Source organism: Glandiceps talaboti, chromosome 7 (assembly GCF_964340395.1).
Source record: "Glandiceps talaboti chromosome 7, keGlaTala1.1, whole genome shotgun sequence".
In the NCBI taxonomy this organism is placed as follows: domain Eukaryota; kingdom Metazoa; phylum Hemichordata; class Enteropneusta; family Spengelidae; genus Glandiceps; species Glandiceps talaboti.
This window is the reverse complement of record NC_135555.1, coordinates 24,182,743-24,203,584: the sequence shown is the minus strand read 5'-3', so window position 1 is coordinate 24,203,584 and position 20,842 is coordinate 24,182,743. Positions and strand designations below refer to the sequence as shown.

General features: G+C 35.1%; 1 protein-coding gene across 3 annotated transcripts in view; it reads left to right on the top strand.

The window, feature by feature from the left end:
* The first annotated feature begins 195 nt into the window (after positions 1-195).
* LOC144437162 (b(0,+)-type amino acid transporter 1-like) overlaps positions 196-20,842 on the top strand; it is a 58,162-nt gene continuing 37,515 nt past the window's right edge. For 2 of the 3 annotated variants that reach the window (XM_078126033.1, XM_078126031.1), the window contains exon 1: positions 14,637-14,753. The gene's annotated coding sequence lies outside the window, so the exon portion shown is untranslated. Of the gene's footprint in view, positions 268-14,636; positions 14,754-20,842 lie in introns of those variants that run through there. The other variant, XM_078126032.1, reaches the window with a different exon arrangement.

Sequence of the window (20,842 nt, the reverse complement as noted above, 5' to 3'; positions counted from 1 at the left end):
CCATTGACAAATGTATGGTATGCAAATTATTTAGTGATACCATTTTTGGCGCGAAATTGACACTGTCAACAAAGAATATTAGCATATCACTTGTATCATGCTCATTAACTATGTAAATGAGTTTTGTGTCGACGAATGACTTTCTCTCTTTTTGCGTTCCGAGTTTCGCGCCATATCAGTCATACACATTTCACACATTGATGATGCAACAACATTCCTAACGGACGTGACTTTGCATCGACACACCAACTACTAACACCAAGTGTGGTAAGTGTCATAATATTTTATATTTAGAATGGTGTGAATTACGTAAATGTGTAAGCAGCCAAGTTTTATAGAAACATATGTTTGGGAATAGAGACTATCTTGGGGAACCGGTGCTGTTATTAAGCCGGCCATGATTGTACACAATGAATTTATCCCGGGAATTTATATTCCAGCATGCTTTCCATTGCTGATATTGTATCGTATTTTTACACATTATAGAGACTATAAATTATCAACCGTACGTTGTAAATATTGACGTCTGTGTGTAAGGGTACTGTTGGGCCCCGGTGCTGGGCAAGTCGGGGCAAATTCACTGTTTCAAACAAAGTTTACTGTAGTCGCACACTAGCGAGGTCGCGTTAGCACGCAGATGTAAACAATCAAGTCAAAGTTGTTGCTATCGCGGTCAGGTCGGTCATGAAACCCTACATAAACAATGAACACGGCGAGCAACACCACATTCGTCATTCTTCACCATACGTTTGAACAAACATTGCCAAACCTAACAGATTGTAAACATTTTTGTGATACCGGTGATCTTTTTGACCCAGATAATGTCGTTCCATGATTTCTCCACCATTCATTTCAAGGCGTTTCTTTTCACAAGACAGCCATGCCTTTGTTGGTGTGCTTTCGGACTGCTTTATTGTGGTTCAATAGATTATGCTAATTCTTTTCACCGACTACTCAAGTCGCTCCCAGGTGATTGATCGTAAAGGTATTTAGTTTCGCGCGGGAAAAACGATTTGGGCGACATGTGTCGAGTTTACTTTATGATTTGTAATATCATCTTGATGTGCCTGAGTGTCACAGAGCATTGTTTAATAAAACGCCAAACGGGCAAAATACAGGAACTTAAATGTTCTCTCCCTCCCGGTGCCATGCAACCATAGCCGGTGATAGAGGGACCGTGTCTCAACAAAACGTTTGATCTGAAATACTTCGCAGATGTTTTGTAAGCTTATTAGTTGAAGTATCTATCAAATTCCATACAGAAGAATACGCAGTCAATAATGTCGAATTCCCGCCACTTTTAAATCTGGATGGACTATTTGTTGCCTTTGTTTGGCAGTAAAAGTAAAACAAAGGAAACAAAATATCCCTTTTGTTGTGATCTTGTTAGTATAGTCATGCTTTTCCCCTAGTCCCTAGCTCTTTGAACTTGAAGCGGAGAATTAGAAGGAGGCAAGACTTTACTCCGTTTGCAAGCAGGACTAGTTTTTCCCATGGAAGTGCTAGCCACTTCCATGCTTTTCCCAGGCAAATTACGATTTAGAACCTAGCATGGAGAAACATGAGACTGAGACAACCACATATGGTACGATTACACCATACCCAAGCCAGGATCAACAAAAAATAAGGAATATATATTCTGGTCTATCTATGTCCTGACAGTACGTGTCTATGTCACAACAATGTGTGTCTATGTCATTGGTTTGGCTGTGTTCGAAATATGAGTCAAAATACTCAGAATTGCCATTACTTTCCCCTATTTAAAAAACAATATTATTGGCGATGGTATAATGATATTATTCCCCAATATCTTTCTTTATTCAACCACAAAATACTTGTGACCCAAAGGCTTGTCACTACTTGTCTAGTGACTAGGGTCCCTTAAGGCTGAACGAAGTAAAATATTGGGGAGTAATAGCTAATTATACAATATTCATACACTAATTCACTGAAATAAGTAGCTGCTATGCAACCCAATAACTGCACCTTTAGAACTCACGATTGAGTTAGTTTTACATGCTGTGTTTCTGTGAGATTTTAACATCAATAGAAATACACAATACCAAAGTTTACTTGAATCAAATTTAGAATATTTTGCCATGGTATACATTTATCATGGATTATTGTCACAAAGTTTGAAAATGAAAAATGCTATGCATATCACGATCATTTGGAATGATGCAATTATTTCAATTTGTTTCCAACTATTTTTAGCATGTGTTCATGGCATGCTTCTCTTAAAATGTGACTTCACCATATGGTATACACTTAAATGTTTAGGACAGAAAGGTGAAAACATTTTTGTCTAGTTGCCTCATATATTGGTTTCATGTATTGGCTTTATTTAAAGTTTTGTTAATTGGACAGTATATGTAAAGTCCACATGCTGGTATGGATTGTCTGGTCATTCACAAAGCTATGGCAACCTTTTATCATGTGCTGTAGTATTGTATCCAGTTGGTAATTCCAGGTGATGTAGACACAATGGACTCAGCTCACACATGTATAATAAATCATACAGACTGAATACTCTATTGGAAGGGGGTGGGATGGATACTTGCTTCATTCTAAGTACCTTGCAATGTTGCATGTACAAAATTTGTTGTATGGCCATTTGGGTTGACTGCAAAGGCTAAGAAACTATAGTCATCGTAAAATATATGACAAGTTTTAGTGAATAAGTTGTCTAATTTTAAGATGCATTAGTTTCCATGCCTTGTTACATGTACCATCATTTTGCAATAATTGTAGCGCTTGATGTGATTTTGAGGGATTTTTCGTCTGTTTTTGTGCCTTTTTTCGTTCCGACGTTTAACCCAAATCAAACAAGTGGCCCTATATCCAGTTCTAAATTGTAACAATGTAAAGTAAGTATGTGATTGCAACTAGACAAATCGCAAAAAAAAAAAACTTAAAAAGAAACCAAAAAAGTGCAAAGAACTACTTTGATTTTTGAAATAAACTGTTCATTTTCTCTGATCTTTTGACTTCTTTATCTATGGCTTCTTTAATCTTACTATTATTTCAACATGAAACCAAATTTTAGTGATAGTTGACAAAAATTGGCAGGCCGCCAATCTTGTACTAGAGAGATTAATGGTCCAATACACTAACTAACATACAAGTATCCTATGTGATGCAAATGGATTGGACAAAATAGATTGTTGGAGTAAAAACTGTTCATTTATCTATATCGAATATTGTAGTTTTCAAAAGATCATTTGAATTTTTGTGAATAAGGAGTGTTCTCCCAGAGAGTTTTACAGGAGATGGAGTCATGTGCTATCTCAGCTAGCTACTAAACAATATCAACCACAATTATTCATGTGTAAATTAGCCAATAATAGAAAAAAAGTCTTAGAGAGAAAATTGGATTTGATTCTAATTATTCTGTTGAAATTATCATGTTGATATAAGCTTTACAACTCAACTGTTTATTTGAAGTAACTACCAATATCTCTGAAGTGAGACATTTACCAACAATGACAATTTAGCATAAAGTTGTTAATAAGCCAAGTTATATAGTCATGATAGTGAGATTTGTCATGACAACACAAGTCTCCACTTTTCTGCTGAGCTCAAATTCTAGTTTAATCCTAACACAATTAAAGAGGCTGCAATGGATTGTATGCTCCCCAGGGAGTTGATGAAGTATAGAAGCTATTGTGCCACTATAGATCTATGCCAGGGTAATAATTGTAAACTGCTTTGAGCAAACTGTGGGAAAGTGCTAGTAGTTATACATTGTACCAATATTAATATTATTATTTATAATCTTATAATTATATCAGTCTACAATCCGTTTGACATAAGATTGCTTAAGTCACTTTCATTTTCTTTGACAGAATAAAGAAAATATTGGAGGAATAATATAATTATATTATATGAAAACTTGGCCAAATCAATATTATGTTTTGACTCATTTTGGGTACCACAGAAGTCTGAACCAATAACGTAGACAAACATTTGTCATCATGTAGAACAACCAAGGTTTATAAATCCATATTTTCTGTTCAAAGACAATACACAATAACTTGGTTTATGTCTGGTATAATAGCTAATTGTCACTCTTGGTTACGATCCAATATTTTATTGATCTACTGGGTAGGAAAATATTTTTTGCCACATGGCAAGTGACATTACAACTACGTACTACTAAGGGTGATTGGAGTTTCAGTTTAATCCTTGCTTGCTATATGTGTTTTGTCTACTTTCATTGTTCTTTAAATTATGTTCTATTAAAGTTCTAAATTATGACCCAAGTTCAGTGTACCTCACTAAATCAAGTTCTGTTTGGTTGGAAACTGTAAATTGTATTTTAGTGGGGTAGTTTGCTTAATGACTTTGGTAAAAGTTCAATTCAAAATTGGCACAGGCTCAAATGAAAAGAGAAGTATTAAGATAAAAAAGGAAAATTGTCAGTAGATTGGCAATAAATAACAGAAAACAAAGTGAAAAACCCTTATGTTTTATACAAGAATGCAAAAACTGTGAAGTGACCCTACATGTGCCTGGTACAGCCATTGTTTTTATGTCAAGGAATTTACAAGAATGCAAAAACTGTGAAGTGACCCTACATGTGCCTGGTACAGCCATTAATTTTATGTCAAGGAATTTAGGATATATTGCAACCAAACAGAGACAAATGAAAAAAAATCAATAAAAAATTTGTAACTGTACACTTGACAACTACTGAGTATAATGGAAATACATCATATTGACCTCCATGTTAGCCTTCCTTCTACCTTGGGACATCTTTGTCAATTTACATGTGGCATAGTTAAATACCATGGAGTTAGGGAATAAAATGCATGTAATGTCTGCACACATGCAGAGAACAGTTACAGGGATATTTCACACTGGTCCTAACTTGAAAATGTCGAGGACACATCGTAAGGCTTCAAAAAGATTTTTTTAAACACATTTCTTTAAAAAATGCAGTAGGAATTTAACAATGACTCGCATGGTCTTACACTCAAAATGGCCCATGCTCAGAGATAAAAGGAACTAAAACATAATTTGCTGTCAGTATTAAAGTAAAGAGTACTAAATAACAACACAACGCAAGTAAATACTTAATATCAGTTTCCTGAAGAAAGGCAGGACTATTAATTAAGTGAGCTCCGTCATGTGTGTGTCTGACTGTAATGCATCGTTTCTCAGACAACCATTTTGTTTTTATCAAACCTGGCACAAAGGTGATATATGCACATTGCAACATATGCACATTGCAACATATGCAAATTTGACCAAAACTTTTTTCACAGTTTTGTTACAAACACAGACTTTGTAATTTGTTGTTTGATATTAATTTTTCAAGTAGGAAGCCATGATAAAATTGTTTTATAAATTAAAAATCCAAAATAAATACCCAATCCTCATCCATTACATATCATGGGGACCATATGTTTTATGAAGACTTGATTAATGAACAAGAATGCACGTAAGAACTGTCAAGTGACTAATATACCAAAAGTAAATCATGTAATTAGTATATGCCATTGTTTTACTAGTATATATAAGTTAAGTAGAATTGTACATGTATATGTATAATATTGAAACCAAAAGTCAAGTCTTTCTGTTTGAACAAAACACCAATTAATTTTATATACAAAATAATTAATAAATTATAATATATTGTTAATAATACAGAAATAAATGAACACTACTTCATAAGTACATATGTTTCAATTGCTTGTTGTTAGTCCATTTTTATAGCAAATTCAGATCTTTCTACTCTCTTATAATAACATTCTCTGTATCAAAAACCTGTAAAAAAAATCAATTTATTTTGACCTGCAAATGTATATGAAAAGTTAGAAAGTATTGACATAATGAGAGTGAATGTAGCTCTAGTTATATATGTACAGTATGTGCCCTAAATGTGCAAAATGCATTTGTGGTGAATGTTCATTTGAAAAGAAAGTATTAAACAAGAATGCCAAGCCCTTTTGAAATTTCTGTACTACGAAAATCACCAAACAAATGCAGAATCAATGTAGCCAAACTCCAGATGTGCTCTCACTGGTTGCCATGGCAACTGCAGAATGTGTTACTAGGCTTTTTGCATTCTTACAGAGTAAGATTTGTAGCAAAAATTCTGTTGTTGATATTTGATCCATGTCATTGAAGCAGAATTATAAGCTGATCAATGAATTCCGAGTTTCAACTTGTTGCTAGTGACTGACAAGTTCAGAAGATACCCTCACACAACAATTAGAGAGAGACATTAGGTGTTTTATAAATCCACTTTATTGTTATTATTATTATTATTATTATTAATTCCCTAGAGTGGTGAAAACAGCTGATTGGTTTTCTCCATACAAATAATAGAGGGTAGTACATGTACAACTGTTTGAAAAGCGTGAGAAACATTGAGCTGTCGTTTTTGTCAATAAGTATATTTTACAAGTTCCAATAGAATCGAGTCAAACCATTGTTATTTGTATGTAAAAGGGATTATATAGAATTGTAAAAATAGATCACTGTATTGTTAGTTTTGATAATTGATAGCCCATAATCTAACATACTAATTTATAGAGAAAAATACAAATAATCCAGACTCAGTGCTTACACACTGATTTACAGAAAAATGTGTATGTGTGTGTGGGGTGGGGGGGGGGGGTGTTGGAGGGGAGGGGAGGGAGTGATGTGGGTCACATTAGAAATAGTGACAAGTGAGTAGAAATCTATAGATGTGTGAATAGAAGGGATTATTCTTTTGTTTGTATGAAATATTGTATTTGAGTAGTTTTACCAGTCAGCTATTTATCATCCCCTGAGTTGAATATTATATAATTATATTAAAATCACAACACAGTGAGTTTTCCTATGAAAAATATTATAACTCATTTGCAATTTTCCAAAAGAAAATATTGGTTCGTCGACAATGATAATCCAACTAACTATTCATACAGGTTCAGGGGTGAACAAATCCACTGGTCCTGGGTCCGTGACTAGGAATTTTTTTGGGCAGACCACACAAATTTTACCTTGTCTGGTCCGTTGGACCAGTACACTACTGTTAATAACTATATGTTAAAAAGTTGTCTATACAGATTGATAGGTACCGTAAGATTTAATGTTTCACATTAGCGGGACCTGGGACCACTAATTCTTTCAGCAGGACCACTGGATTTTTTAAGGCACTGGTCCAGGGACCACCAGTTCACAAAATGATTTGTACACCCCTGAGGTTGTTGATGTTATTTGGGAATGGGACATGATGATATATAAATTGGGGTTTGAAAATGTGATTTTGGGTTTAAAATATTTTTATTGTGGAAACCATTGTGTGAATAAGACTGAAATTGAGTTGGGTTGTTGCCCGGTGTCAATCTGAAGATGTCACACATCTGAAGATGTTGTATTTGGCATAGTGACCCAGTAACCATGGCCATGGCCATGCCCATAGCAACAGTCAAATGGTGAGTCACAGTGCATATTGCAAAGATACAATGTAACAGGGATGGACAGGGAAGAGCTAAACATTCACAAATGAACTCAAGTATGCTTAGCATTCGAACAAGGATAGGTAGGCAAGTGGAAAAGCAGTTTTAAAATGAGCTTATACATGTACCTGCTTAGAAACTATACCACAGTGTTGGCACTATTTTGGGTCACTGACTGAAATGATTGATTTTAACAGACACATGTATTTACTAGTATAATGTCAATACTAAACATTGCATTAATTGTTATTTCATTGATTTGAAATACATTTCAGGTATGTTACTAACATGGCATAGCATAAAGTGGTAAGAAGGGTCATTTGTGCAGAACTGTTCAACTATTGTAATTAGAATTTCAAACTGCTAACACCTCCCCCCCCCCCCCCCCCCCCATGTATATGTACCTCAAAGTACATTAGTATGCTAGCATAATAACAAATATTGTTTGGTTCCAGTTACCCGAACCCACCTAGTTTTTCATGCTGATCCTAAACTTTTTTTAACGTATTTGAGAAAAAAATAATAAAAAATGTAAAAATTGTAAATTCTCGCAAGAAATAGTTGATGCGGAAAACTGAATTCAACGGAAAAAGACATATAAAACTATTCTTCCAATCTGTAATGGCTGTACATCTGATGAGAAGAAACCAATAACACAGAGACCATATGGAAAACAACGGAAAACATAACTACCTGAACTAGAGACTCACATATTGGAAAAAAAAAATCCACCTACCCCACCTATTCTAAAATTGAGTGTAATCGGAACCACACAATTTTTTTTGTTAGGCCTAAGGTGGTTTTGTTATAGACTATTCAAAACTGGCCAGGGAAAGAAAAGAATGAAAATAACATTTTTCCTAACCAAGTTTGTCTCTGATTAGTATTTTTCAGTGTTCTCCACAGGATAGATTGCAAGGAGGGCATCTAATTTACATAAAAATGTACATATCATCTAATTTACATAAAAATGTACATATCATCTAATTTACATAAAATGTACATATCATCTAATTTACAAAAAAATGTACATATCATCTAATTTACATAAAAATGTACATATCTAATTTACATTAAAATGTAGATATCATCTAATTTACATAAAAATGTACATCTAATTTACATAAAAATGTACATATCATCTACATGATAATTTGCATACTGATCAGCATGTAATATGCATGTCTTCAACATTGAAACACACTCGGACATGTGTACATTTAACATATGGTTATTGGTATCAGCCATTTCTCTTCATGTGAACTATGTTATTATAATAACTTTGTGATTCAAAGATTACTAAAAACTTTGGCAGAACACTTTTGAAGCATATTGGCAGAAACCTGTCAACCATGGCATCCTGGGTGGCAAGGATGATGTTAGCAGCATACTTTCTCTGTATTGGGGAGAAGAGTGTGTTTTCAAACAAAATCGTCATTGAAATGATTCCTCACATAAAAGATTGAAATACAGTTACTGTGTGTACATGTACATTGTGTTTATATCTGTGTATCTATGTGATATATATACATTGTATTCTGTACAGGACCACTTGTAAACTCCTAAATTCTTTATTGAACAACTAGTTTGGATGCCAACATGGTTTCTAACTATGTGAGTGGAGGTGTAAATGGTAACGATACTGTATAGGAACTAGACTATGTGAGTGGAGGTGTAAATGGTAACGATACTGTATAGGAACTAGACTGTGAGTGGAGGTGTAAATGGTAACGATACTGTATAGGAACTAGACTATGTGAGTGGAGGTGTAAATGGTAACGATACCGTATAGGAACTAGACTGTGAGTGGAGGTGTAAATGGTAATGATACTGTATAGGAACTAGACTATGTAAGTGAAGGTGTAAATGGTAACGATACTGTATAGGAACTAGACTATGTGAGTGGAGGTGTAAATGGTAACGATACTGTATAGGAACTAGACTGTGAGTGGAGGTGTAAATGGTAATGATACTGTATAGGAACTAGACTATGTAAGTGAAGGTGTAAATGGTAACGGTACTGTATTTGAACTAGACTATGTAAGTGAAGGTGTAAATGGTAACGATACTGTATAGGAACTAGACTGTGAGTGGAGGTGTGAATGGTAACGATACTGTATAGGAACTAGACTATGTGAGTGAAGGTGTAAATGGTAACGATACTGTATAGGAACTAGACTGAGTGGAGGTGTGAATGGTAACGATACTGTATAGGAACTAGACTATATGTGAGTGAAGGTGTAAATGGTAACGATACTGTATAGGAACTAAACTGTGAGTGGAGGTGTCAATGGTAACAATACTGTATAGGAACTAGACTGTGTGTGGAGGTGTAAATGGTAACAATAGATACTAGGTTAAGTAGATCATAAAATATTTACAGGGGTAATTCTAAACATGACAAGTTAGGACTGAGTATTCTTGTAAACTCAGGTGAACAGTGTGGCTCTAACTATAAATTGCATGTACAGGTTATAACATAGTCTGTCTGTCTCACCATTTCATCTTTTGAAGGGCACGTTTCTAGAGGTGTCAGTATGCTGATGCTTACAAAACATTGAAATGACTGGCCCTAACAACCATGATCACTCCCATAGCAACAGCCAAATCCCAGTATATTATTTGAAAATAACATTATTGAGAATAGCAGTGCATAAACATTCAAAGAATGTATGCAAATATACACCACAAAAAGTACCTCTAGACTATGACAGTGAGAAAATAAATGTATTCACTGATGGGTACACAAATAGTTCTTTTATAGGCAGGTGGAAACTGTACAGTTGTGGTGCAATGCCATTGGCACTATTTTCCCCTCAGAAATTCTGCAGCACCCCTCTAGATATGAAATGGTTTACCCCAATGTTATGTTTATAACTATCACCCCAGAGTATATATATGTAGTGTATGTCAATATCCAACGCTTGCCATTCATTTTGTAGCACAGTAGCTGTAGTGTACTCTCTACATACATGTACATGTAACTAGATTGGTGGCATTTGTCAATATGTCTTTTTGACCTTCCATGGTGGATGAATCATCTGTCCATCCATCCACTAACAGTCATCAATGAAATTCTAGACTTTCAGATTTTTGAAATGCCAAAAAGTTTTGTAGCTGTCTAGTTTAATTAAAATGATCACTATGGCTGCTGCATTCTCATGGAAGGTGACACTAACTCTTGATCCTCTGATAAATACTAATACATCAAACCATTTTAGTACATTGTAATTAGTTGTGTGACATACATATGATCTAATGATCCTTAGTTTAGTCGTTTTTGACAATCCTAATTTGAATATTATTATTAGTTGAGTATCCCTAGGTTAATGTAAATTTCTTAAGAGTAAAGGAATTGTAAAACCTTTTTAGTCTCATTTCTGAACTTGTGTTATTTCAACCAGGGCAGGAAATTCATTGTCTTCAGTATTTACAAACATCTGCAGTTATAATCAGTGTTAGGTAAAAGTGGTTGTAAAAGAGTGTTAGCCTGTTTAGCCTCTGATCAATACAAGGTAAGGACAATTTACCACAACTTTTCATTATAAGAAGTCTTTTCAATTTTAATTAGTGCTGACTGGTTCTTTGAATTATTTGACCAAATATTGATTATGTGACCTGAGGTAATTAACTTTCACTGGATAACAACACGAACTCTTATTGTGGCCAAGTTCTATAAGGTTGTGGCCTTTCTAACCACATGCTGTGAGAGACACTTTTCAAAACAACTCTGCATGCCACATTTGTAGTCTGAAGTAGTCAATAGAAACTGTGATGGTGGGGAATAAACAGTTATTACAGAATAGGATTCTGTAAGGATATCAGGAAAACACTTGTAGTGAATTACAAAAATTATTGTAAATCCTTCAAGTGAACATTTTTAGAAATTTACTGCTCACAGCTGTTTTCTTTTTGTCAGCTACTGGTTACTTTATGTTATACATGTATCGCTTACAGCATACTAAGTTGACTAGGGATCAATTGCTTTAGCCATTGAAAGCTGCCCTACTCATCTAGTACACATACTTTGTAACCTTAACTTTGTAGACAAAAATCTTTAAATTTTTTTCAAACTTTTTGAGATACATTGTATGTCAATATGATTTTGGACCAAAAGAACAGAAATAGTCATCAGTATGTGATTCATATTAACATTTTGAAGAAATATGAACGAAATTGGGACAATTTTATTTTAAAATTTAATGAACAACAAATGATCATGTCCTTGTATTTGGATAGCTGGATGACTTGTCATCCTACACCAAGTGTTGTCTTACGCAAGAACTAATGATATTAACAGGCTTGAAGTCAAATACTCAAATGTATCAGAGAACTATAATAACCTGCGATTTAAGGTCAGGTCAGATTAGTTTTGGAATTTACCTGTGAAAAACAGTTGCCTGGCAGATGGATAGGAGAAGTTGGTCCTGAATAAAATCATTATTGTGCCACTGATACATACGATAACACTTACGCAAGATCCTGGAATTGAAACCCAGGCCTTTAATCCAATACAAGTTTGAAAGTTCCAATGCATAAATTGTGCATGCATACATTCCTGCCATTCAAGTTGAAATAACTATACACACATGCAGTAGTTGTTTCAGGCATCTCTCTCTGCATTTTACCAAAATAAAATAGAAGTGAACTAAAACAATGATACTAAAAGGTATTTAACCAACATGTACATGTAGTAATTTAGGACTTTCCCCGTTTTCAATGTCTGCAATTGTAGGAAAGTATCACTGAAGGAATTTGATTAATTCTGAAACCAGAAGTACTTAGCAAAAAAAAAAAATGTTGTTTGCCAAACTTGATTTATCAACCCTAAAGTAAACACTTCATTTGAATTTATAACATCAATACATGTCTAGATTATTTTTATTACTTTTTATTTATTAGTTATTGTTGTTGCCATGTGATATAGATTGCCTGGTATGCATTAGTCAAGTCTGGCTCTCTTCCAATATTTGAAACGTATAAATAATCTCTGTTAGTGTTAGCACTCACTACTCCCAGTTATATGCTTTCATTAAGTGGATAGACATTGGTAGAGTACATGTATATTGTTTTTGACGGATAGACATTGGTACAGTATTGTCTTTGCTTAATGTCCAAATCTGACATGGCTTACAAGTTACAGTGTACAGGTACATGTACATAACTATCAGTGCTCTCCCCACTATACAGAAAGCATGGTGCTATAACATTAACCATCCCTGCCACTCAGGCCACTGTGTGCTTGGCAGGTATCTGTCTTTGAATGTCAATATTATAATTATACGAAGACTGATCACAATGTCCATGTGTTAAAATATACCTAATGTCAGAGTATATTCCAGTGTTGAGGACATGCATGTTATGTGCTAATCAATATGCAAACTTTATGCAAATTACTAGGCAAATTAGCTACCATCCTTGCATCTATTCTGGGGAGAACATTGATTATTGAATAATAAGAGGGTTTATTAAATAGGGGTTAGATGTGTAAGTGTTGCCTACAGTTCAGTTGAGGGCATAGGAGTTTCCATGACAATGTAGTATACATGTGGTGGTGGTGGTGGTGGTGGTGGTGGTGTGTGTGTGTGGGGGGGGGGGGGGGGGTTATCATCATATTGTTTATGTGTACAAAATATAAATACTACTAGGTTCTGTGAATACACATATCATAGGATTGTTAATTAATAGGGTTTCAAGACCAGGTTACTATTAGTGTAATAGAATTTAAAGGGCCAGATGGATTATATGGGATTATTCATTTGTTTTGGACCAACTTTTTCTGTTTCTGTAACTCTACCAGACAACTGGTTTTTTTTTCACACCTAAATTTAACTAATTAGTAATCTGAACTGGGGTTTTAAGTAGAATTACTGCATATGTATCTGGTAATAGCCATCAAAAGTAAAATGTATAAACTCACCATATGCCTGACGTGACATTGTATTGATTCAATAGTTGATATTATTGTATTGGAACTTCTCAGTTGTTGCCCACTATTTGACTATCAGGCAAGGGTATTTACAGAATTAACAACACACATATGACTTGAAATGATTTGGAGGTTGACAGTACATGTGGAGATGTGTAGATCATAGAGAAATAAGTATATCAATATTTACACCATCAGGATAACTTACCATTCTAGTTTTTATTTAATTGATAATGAAAATTTCTACTCGCAGAGCTGTAGTCAAAGAATTTCATGAAAGTTTGATGTTATAAACCTCCAACTGAAATACTAAATGTTATTAATAAAATGTAATAAGGGGTAGGGTCAATAGTTCAATGTACATGTAGGATAAAATAATTAATTCTCTTAGTTTGGGGAAGGGGAGGGGGGCAGGAGCATCATTTTAGATTTTATCCGACAAAAAACCAAACAATTTCATTTTAATGGGATCTGTTTTTACTCCTAAATGCACATACATTTATTCCTAAAAATGTCAAATTGAGAAATGGGAGTATTTTCACTACAATAGGGGAAAATGCATGGAATTAGAGTGGCATTTTTCTCACTACATAGTACATACTGGTTTTGTATTCACAGAACTGTACTGCATACTGATTTAAAATTGATTGTGCTATAGAATACAATTATGGCAATTTTGGGCAAAAAAAAATTTTGGTGAGAAAAGGATCTGAGGCCCAACTAAAAGAAGTTAGATTTTTATCCTACATCGAACTATAGATCTTGCCCCCAAGTACATGTGTATGTATTTATGTACAGTGTAAATTAAATACAACTAACTACGATAGTTAATAATGTGCATTATTAACTATCATATAGTTAGTTGTATTTAAGTTACAATTTACAATTTGGCGCCAAATGTGCTGTCATCCCAGATATGGTATGCTGCTAGAAATAGTGACTGAAATTATAATGTACTAGTATTCATTATAATACTTGTCCATCATATATATATATATAAACCTTTACTAAAGATATACAGTGCAACTTGAATTATTGGTAATTGCCTTTCTCAAGATATGATATGCAGACTGTTACTGCAGTGTCACATGTTGTACTATATACACACATGGTCTACAGAATGATGCAATCCAAACATCTATCTGTCAAGTGCACTTCCTTATTTAGATCTACCAGTACAATATGCCTCATTATGTAGTGAATATGTAAATGAGTTGTAATGATGTCATTCATCAAACTGTCACTTCTGTAGCATATGATGATGCAAGACCCACATGGCTAGGATGCCAGTTGTTACAACCATAAATTGTGTTTATTAGTGCTAGTTTTACAGGCAGGAACAGGTATGCCATTTAGTACTCAGAGAAACTCAAGTAAGTAGACAGTATTTCACCGCTGAAATTTTACTAAATTTTGTATGATTGTACATGTATGTAGGTTAGTGTTTTGGCATTGGACTATGTGTGTTTTGAAATGGATCATACACGTACACATTACGATAACGGTATGAGGGTTCATTGTGTCTTAAAGCAGAGAGAATAGGGCAAGATTGAGTAGGTCAGTTATTTGATTAGTTTACATATCATGTTATATTGCCTTCTATAAGTTAGAGTTTAATGTTTTCTCATTGTGAATCACTCAATACTTTAGCTGTACTCTGTCTTGTGGGCAGTGGTTTATTTATTTCTATGTTGATAATCTTGCCAACAGTACTACAAGATACACACGAGGCACCTGCCATTCACTTCAGACATCATGCATGTAGCTACATTTGTATTTTGTATAACTGTCAGATTTATGACTCATAAGTAAATCTTAGATTTTCATGAGCTTGACTTGAATTTACTGCAAACGTACACATAGATACTGAGTCCAACAATACAGTGTATAGTAATTTATGCCCTTTATCTGTCATAATGTTGACACATTGTTTGACATGTACGGGATTAGCAGTCCTCTACCGGAGCTAATATTAAAGTTTGTGTAGCGGGTTATAACCACCTCCTTGTCTGAGTTGCCGCTGAAGTCTTATCAGTATTGGATAGTGTAAGACAAAGGGGGACTTAGAAGGTGTGAATTGGGTTGACCTTTGTAGTTCAAGTAAAACCAGTCCGGCAAAGTCAGAAAGCATATGCCTGCACATGGAAGGGGAGCCTCCATGGTCTCAAGAATGAAATGCAAGAGTACGACCCGGACCAAAATAATTTGCCAAAATTACGAGGAGAACTTAATTACGGAGAAAAATAGTTGTGGCGAGTAGTATTAAAAATAAGTCATACTACTGTACCATGAATGGAGTAGTGACTGCACAGTAAGGGTTTAAGGATGAAGGGCACAACTGTTACCATTCAAAAGAAACGGTAAACATTTAAAAAACGAATTTTACACAGATCTTCAGATGAGCTACACTATAATATTAGACACGTCTCGTTGTTCAGTCATATCAGGGCTTGTGAATGTTGTATGGCTTATTTCTTCGCCGTGAACACTGCATGCTGTGTGTGTCCTCACCCGAATGTGTACACTTTTATCTCAGTTATTATCATCACCTAGCGTGGCAAGGGGTGAGACAGTGTGTACTTTATCTTAATCTAGTCTAGCAAGGGTGAGATGGACTAATCCTGCCATCCTGTGAACTTGTCGGGCATAAGTACAATAGACACCGGTGGAAAGATAAACAACGCGGCTCCGCCTTGTTGTTTATCTTTCCACCGGTGTCTATTGTATACATATATACATGCATACATCATTAGCATTTTATTGCCTTTCAACATACATATCGTTGTATGTCGTGACTCAAGTTCGATTTGTGGGCCACCTATCATACATGACAAGAAATTCTTGGTATGGTATGGTGAGTACTTCCATTATACATGGGTGTCGCCACATGATATACAACTGTGAGAAGGAAAATGTAAACAGTAATATACCGACATTAAGTAATGAGGTCATGTGACCTCTGACCTTACTCTCTTGACTCAGTTGATACCATCAGTAAATTTCACACAATGCTCTCAAGAAATGTAGGTCTCACAAGACAGGGTCAACATACGATGATGATGATGATGATGCAGTGAAAGCTATGAACAAGTATATACAAGCCGATAAAAAAGCAGAAGAAAAATCTGATTTGTTTACAAAATATGTTGAGTGATAAATGAATTATATTAGTTTTCCTAAAATCGTTATTAGTTAAGATTTGAAAATATGAACATTTATTAAAAATTATTGAAAAAGCTGGTATGTTACAAAAGCGTTCCATACAAAAATGTGTCAGAACTATTTAGAATGGTGAGATTGTAAAACCAGTGTCTGAAATGTGCAAAGATGTCAACATTTTCTTGACTATAAATCAAAATATGTTCTGAAATTGCCACAAACTCACTTTATTAATAATAATTGGTAAAAGTTGGACAAATGTCTCTCAGAAATCATATTCTTGGCTCAATTTACTAAAAACAGGATAAAAAATATGCAGGCTATCTTGTATTTTATACCCTTCATACACTTGCAGTATAGATAGATATTCTAGTCACGGATACTATGTAATATAGTAGACCGACAATTACTATTTTGTAGTAGCACAGGAAATATTTTGGTAATTTGTTGAGACGGAGTGTAATTTAGCAAGAATAGTCATTGAACCAAATGGAGGGTTTATGATGAGAAATATTCAATTACTTGATTCAATTGTATTACAAAATATACAATGATTACCATAGTTGATTGTATTACACTAACCCTACCTATCAAATCAAAGACAATTTCTACACCTACATGTATAGTGTTGAAGGAATTGACATTTGTCCTTTATTTGATGGTTGTTTCAGAATTATCAATGTCTCTGCTCTGTTCAGGTTTGTTTTGTACTTGTCTAGGGCTTTCTGTGGCATAGAATCATCCATAGAGAGGTTCAATGAGAGGTTCCTGAGGTTCAATGAGAGGTTCCTGAGGTTCAATGCCACTTATAGCAATAGACTAGGCTAGGACTAGACTGTGTGTCCTTCAGGTTTGTCAAGTGTTTCTACCTAGTATATAGTGTGAAATACAATAGCAAAACAAAACCCTATTTGAATGTAGAAAATCCTTAGTAATGACACCATAGACACCACAAATGTGTAGTGTACATTACAACTTTAGTTTATTGTCATCAGCAATGTTAGATAACAGTTCCTGCTTGCAGTCTTTTCACCTGCTAAGTAGGTATGAATGAATGGGTGTTTTAGGCACCCATGTTTGATAATGGAGGTACATGTACATGTATAAGGGGAGATGGTTTGATCATGGAAGGGTTTGATGAAATCAGTCATTCTATGGTGTGTGATAAGCCAAAATGCAACAACACACTTATTTTATAGATGCTCAGTGTCTTTTCTAAGGGTCACATGGTAAAGGACAATAGCACAATGTCACACAAGCTCAATAACTGAACTTCATTCGTTTAAGGGGGATATAATCATCCCTAAGTAGATAACGTCTACTACAGTTCCCATGTCTTTTAACAGGGTTCAAAAGAAACTTTAATACCAAGATTCTATTGTAAACATTGCTACTTTTTACCCCTTTCCTTGCTTCTGTTACTTGGGTTCCCCAGCCTTAGGGTAGCTAAGACACTAACTACTACATGTACATGTACGTGTTTGTGCATGTCATGTATAAGTGCACCCATGAACATGTCTAGCAGGATTTTTGAAAATTTGTCTTTGGTGTAGGTTTTATTATAAACATTATACATGTATCTACAGTATCTGAAATTGAAGGGTGTGACAAAGTATAACATGGTAATAGTATTCAAAGTTTGTCACAGCTGAGACAGCTACAGCTAAACCTCCAAAGTCAGAATTAGTGTCTCCACAACAGACAGGTATGTAATAATATGTAGGAATGTACAGATAGAAGAATAGTTTTCAAAAATCTAAGAAGCCATACAAATCTAGTTGTTATACATGTATGCTGGGCTAATCTGTTAAATGGAGTCAGACTGTCTCCACAAACAGGCTAACTTTGGACTTGATTAAATTTCTGTGATCATCTATTTTCTACATGCCACCATATAGTCAAATGCCTTTAACTATAGGTCTATCTAGCTCAACATTCTGTTCTTACCACTGACAGCAGTAGTCAGTTGGAGCATTGATGTCAACATGATGACGTTATCACATCCTCACATGACTTACTTTCAAACTGGAGGTTGACTTTGTAGACTTTCAAACTGGAGGTTGACTTTGTAGACTTTCAAACTGGAGGTTGACTTTGTAGACTTTCAAACTGGAGGATGACTTTGTAGACTTTCAAACTGGAGGTTGACTTTGTAGACTTTCAAACTGGAGGTTGACTTTGTAGACTTTCAAACTGGAGGTTGACTTTGTAGACTTTCAAACTGGAGGTTGACTTTGTAGACTTTCAAACTGGAGGTTGACTTTGTAGACTTTCAAACTGGAGGTTGACTTTGTAGACTTTCAAACTGGAGGTTGACTTTGTAGACTTTCAAACTGGAGGTTGACTTTGTAGACTTTCAAACTGGAGGTTGACTTTGTAGTAAACTGAACAAAGTAACCAATGAATTACAACCACCTGTCAGTGTGTGATGGATTAGTAGTGACTTAAGCTGTTCACACTTTCCCCAGCAGAAGATTAGCAAGATTTTTGGTAGACTCTACATGTTCATTGTACCATAGACTGTGGAGGGTCTCCCCCTCCACTGTCTATGATTGTACTCTATGTGGAGAGAGAGAGAGAGATTGTAAAAAATTGAATGCTATGTATAGCAACTAGACTACACATAAATGTGGCCGGATAGATATAGATACAGACACAGTGCATTATGGTTTGTTACTTGGAAACTCAGTCACAAGTGGTATTTTGGATTACGTCTCGCCAGACTCTCGCTTGGGTGGTCTCATAGTTGAGTACCCAGTGGTGAGAGTCTGGGTAACCAAGACTAGGTGTATCCCATAATTGTATGATATATGAATGATATACTAGTATAATAAATATGGCATGAAACGATGTATTCTGCAACCAAGTATACATGTATGTAATGCATAGAGCAGGAATACATAATGGCATATAGTGAAAGTCTGCCTTGAGTGTAGATAGGGTATCCTGTCCCAGGAATACATAATGGCATATAGTGAAAGTCTGCCTTGAGTTTAGATAGGGTATCCTGTCCCAGGAATACATAATGGCATATAGCGAAAGTCTGCCTTGAGTGTAGATAGGGTATCCTGTCCAAGTACACTCTATTACCACAGTTTCACATGCTTTTAGTGTTATAGTATTGACTGACAACCCACAGATCTGTCATGGTATCACCTCGTGTCATCTTCCTATCACCACTAACGACATCTATATCTACTATTATCAATATCCTGATAAACCTAGGTTAAGTATGTTGGTCCTCGATTCTAAACTGTTGCTAAGCAACTGTGACCTTGGAAACTTGTCTGATAATTTATATTCAGTGTGATATTTTCAGTTTGTGATTTCAGTATTGCGGGAAAAACATAACTTGGTTGTCATGGTGTATGCAAAATGATAGTTTTAGTTCGGGATTTCTGTTTCACCAGAATCATGTATGGTCAGGTATTCCACATTGTGTACATAAAAAAAATAACTTGGGTGTCATAGGGATGGGGGAATGCAAATGAGGTTATAAATTATTAACCACTGAGCAAGGATCATTGATGAGGATGGGGAATGCAAGGAGGTTATATATTATTAGCTTGAGCAAATATCATTGAACATGATACATGTGCTATGGCTTTCTTATCATGCTGTTTTGGCAACGCGACGCTCGTCTAACGACTCACATCACAATGCTGAAACAGCATTCACGATGATACTACAAATGAAGAGGTGATATCGGGTAATAACCTCATAATATTCATTCTGGATCTGCAGGGAATCATGTTGCTTTCTTAAACAATTGGAAAGCAAGTCTATCTATGGCTCACTCCTATAGCAGTAGATTTCTATTTTGGCAAGCATTTTCCCACCATCAAATTAAAGTCCAGTAATTTAAAATTTATTTGAAATTCTGAATGTTCACATTGTTGTGGAGAGACTGAAAGGTTAGTCATTGTGGGTACACTCTTACTATCCCTTTCCCAAGGGGAGGTGTGACGACATACATACTTTACAGTCTAGGTATGAAATATTCCAGGAAACCATAAAATATAGCTGCAGAAAATGTGTACTTGGACCAATCATTTATGATGTCTGATGATTATCCTTGACCAATCAGCCGATAGTTTGAGCATGTGACCAATCAGCCAATGGTTTGATCATGTGACCAATCAGTATGCATCAAGAACACCTACATCATATAGTGATGTGAGGGTTATTTTGTACAGATTTGAATACGCTTGTAACTTGTTGTTGTTGGTCTGTATTGAAGACAGATTAAGTAAACATAGAGCTGGTGTCGATCAATAAGTTCCAGGGTTGAAATATAATTATA